At 43.2% G+C, this 3,557-nt stretch overlaps 1 protein-coding gene and 1 long non-coding RNA gene across 2 annotated transcripts in view; one reads left to right on the top strand and one right to left on the bottom strand.

Annotated features, from left to right (window-relative positions):
• LOC102369623 overlaps positions 1-3,557 on the bottom strand; it is a 102,608-nt gene that overhangs the window by 94,492 nt on the left and 4,559 nt on the right. The window lies entirely within an intron of this gene.
• ZCCHC24 (zinc finger CCHC-type containing 24) overlaps positions 1-3,557 on the top strand; it is a 205,652-nt gene that overhangs the window by 306 nt on the left and 201,789 nt on the right. The window lies entirely within an intron of this gene.

Below are 3,557 nucleotides of genomic sequence, written 5' to 3' on the forward strand. Positions count from 1 at the left end.
CTGCACCGCTCCCCGCAATCCCGGGGCGGGCGCACCGCCCGTGCGGAGCCTTCGCCTTCGCCTGCCCTTGCCCCCTCCCCTCGGCTCTTCGTTTTGCCCCTGGAAAGCGGAGCCGCTCCGCCGCCCTGTGCGGGAGGCAGGGGCTGAGCCCCGGGCCGCCGCCCTGGGACCGGCTGCGCAGCTCGGGCCCCCGAGGGTTGCAGCCCCCCGCATGGGTCTCTGCGCTGAGGGAACGGGCCGTAGAGCCCTTTCAGCCCCAGGCACGGAGAACGCAAGTTTGTAACTAAAAGAGGGAGAAGTCACGACTGTTTCGTGTGAGAGAGAATTGTAGGAAGAAGCTGGTAAACGGTGGAAGTAACAGCTGGTCGAGAGGCAACATCAGGAATCTGCTCCCTGCCTCTCATGCAGCAAGGGGGAGGGAAATGTTCCACATGGAAAGGAAGGAGGGAGACAAGGCCGCGCAGGGAAGGGATGAAGCTGTGGAAATCACAGCCACAGGAAGTCAGTACAGTCAGTGTTACATAAATAGGGAATGGAATCAAGGACTATGGAAATGTTGCCCACCTTCTGCTTCAGCCTTTACTTAAGCCTCCTTTTATCTATTAAAGATCAGGATAAGACCTAATATGAGTGGGAAGCAGCCTTCTTAACACCTGCCAACTGTGGCTTCTTGCTTCTTCCTCTATAGCAGTGGTTCTCAACCTTTTTTGTACCAGGACCCATTTGTAAACACCCGTGCCCAGTCCAGACCCAGTGCCCCTCACTCCTGACCCACTGCCCCCAGGCCCCGGCCCTTCAGCATGCAAGGCAGTGGGCACCCCAAGCAGCCTCTCGCCAACTGGAACTGTGCCAGCCTGCAAGGGAAAAGCCCTGGTTTCCCCCCCTTCTCTCCTTTAAAGGAGAGTCTATTTTTAAAGATCGTTCGTGGCCCTTTCATACATTCTCGTGCCCCACTTTTGGGTCATGAGCCACAAGGTGAGAAACATTGTTCTATAGCATTTGATACTGAGTGCAGTTGGGAGTTAGTATGGCAGCTCTTATGTGCCGAGTTTCAAAACATTCCCAGTTAATTCATTTAAAAACTGAAAGGGGTAAGTTTAAAAGGAATGCTTCCAAGCCTAACCAGTTTTAAAGGGTCCAACATTATTTTATTCTGTCAGAGGGGACTACATAAGGAATGTTCTGTTAAAAGCACCAGTTGATATTTGGCTAAATGTTATGGAAATTTTTGAAGGTGTGACTAGAAAGAACTACTGAACAAACAGAATCAAGCTTTTCTATCAAATTTCCCCCCCCCCCTTTCATAATAGACTGTTTTAGAAAATAAAACTTAGTTTCAGGTTGATAGAATCCACTATTTCTCAAAGAAGAGTTACTCAAAATTCAGTCTAAAGCCCAGTGTGCTTTTTTCCATGTAATGCCTTTCACTTTAAAAAAAGGATGCAAACTAAAAAAAATACATTGCAATCTCACAAAGTCATTAGGCAATGAAATTCAAACCCCAAACTGTACCCTTGTCAATACCAAGTTGTATATTTTGTCATTCTGCATTTCACGGCAAACATTCTAATTTCCTGATGCTGCTAGGAATCCCGCTTTGCCTTTCATGGCTTTACTCGTGGCAAAGAGTTGATGGTTGGCTCAATTTCAAATCCATTCAGTTCAAAATGGGGGTTTTGCTTGGGTATGAAAAAAGAAAAATGTGTGTGAATGCAACTATGGGGGCCTGTAATTACCTGAAGAGCAGACCCCTTGGAGAAGTTTTTAACCCTCTTTCTCTTCCATTGCATCCTTAATAACCAGGACTTCAGTTTTTCCCCACAGAAAGCTGCTCCCCCTTCCTTCTGGGAGACATTTCTATCTAGTTCTCTCTCTTTCACTCTTCCCCCTGCCCCCAAAAAAACCTCATCTCATCTCTGACTGTTTCACACAGCCTACTCCAAGTTTAGTAAGCCTTTTTCAAATTGCTGCTTCTGTTGCATATTCTGAAACACTTAATAGTAAATGCCACCCTTGACCATCACTTTTGAGGCTTTTCTGAGACTTACCTATATCGTATTTCTACTTAGGTGCTACTCGTCTACAGAACACTTCCATGCAACCTTCTCTTACTCCTATTTTTGTAAACAACTTCTTGAGGTTACAGCTGGGAGCGTCAGCACTACAAAACAGAATGGGTTCAACAGTCAGGAAACAGGGAGCCATTTGATTCTGCATGGAGACTTCATATTTATGGAATAATCATAAATTGCCAATTGTTCAAATGTGTTTTCCTGCCTCTGATTACAATAATGTCTAGCCAGTAGCTGATTAAGAGGCCCTTAAAAAATCCATTGCTGTTCATTAATAAGTTTCACTTGCTTGGCATCTTTCATTCCAGGACATCAAAGGGCTTTAGAGATGCTGTGCCCCTCAAGTCAATATATTAGATTTAATATTTTTGCAAGAAGTTGGAAACTTTAATGTCTTTTGGCAGGAGTTACTCATGAGGGTTTCCTCCAATGTCAGATTCTTGATATTCTAACTTCTGTTTATGTCTCCAGTTTCAGATACTGTTCAGGAAATGCTAAATATTTAGACGGTGCAAAAATATTTTGGGAAGCAACAGTGCTATATGTTTTTTGTTTTTTTTTTTTTTCAATCAAGTAGGCTTACACTACCTTCAGAACACAAATGACTTTGCACAGTTTAACTGTTGACACTTTCCTACATAATGCTTGCTTTGGTTGGCATTTTTCTTCCTAGTTTTGTCCTGGGTTGGCATAGCCTGGGGCTGAGCTGTGACAATGATTGACACATAGCTGTGCACAATATTTGGAAAGTGACCTAATGAGAGGCCAAAATAGCAACAGATTGAGAAATGATAGGATCATAGGGAGTAAAATAAGTATGTGTGCAGCATGTTGCTGTGCGGTAGAAAAATTTTCAGAGGAGGTTGCTTGGAAAAGTAGACAGCTCATGAAAAGTTGCTATTAAGTACTTGCAAGTCTGCATGGCAGTGCCTGTGTATGTGACTTGCATGCTGACCAAAGCAACTGGACAGAAAAGAAAAAAACAATTCTAGCATCCACAAAGTGCTCTTGCACTTAACCAAGATTTTTGTGCTGCAGATTTTTCCACTACAATGAATGCCTTCTAAATAAACATGATGAATACAGCTGTTTGGTGCATAAAAGCCCATTGTACCAAGAAAATGGCAATAATAAAGGTTTAAACAGTAAAGTGACAATGAATGTTTTGTTCTATGTGCAAGACTCATTTTTACCAAACAGACCTGTTTTATTAAAGCTTTACTGCAGCATTTATTGTCCAAGATATGACATAAAAGCATTTTATTACATTAAGATGCATTAAACTGGCTATTGTAGTGAACTCCACCCTCATTATAACATCAGCTTGATGCCAAGTATCCAAGTTTTGGAGCCAAGTATCCAAGTTTTCAGTGATGGGCTGGCTACAAAGGTTTTAATTTATTTGTTACTTGGCCCAGTAACTGTGGATTTATGTCCGAGTGGTAAAATTAAAAAATCTGGGATAACAGTGTGATAGTCGTGTAG

This window comes from Alligator sinensis, unplaced genomic scaffold, assembly GCF_000455745.1.
Source record: "Alligator sinensis unplaced genomic scaffold, ASM45574v1 scaffold188_1, whole genome shotgun sequence".
NCBI lineage: Eukaryota > Metazoa > Chordata > Crocodylia > Alligatoridae > Alligator > Alligator sinensis.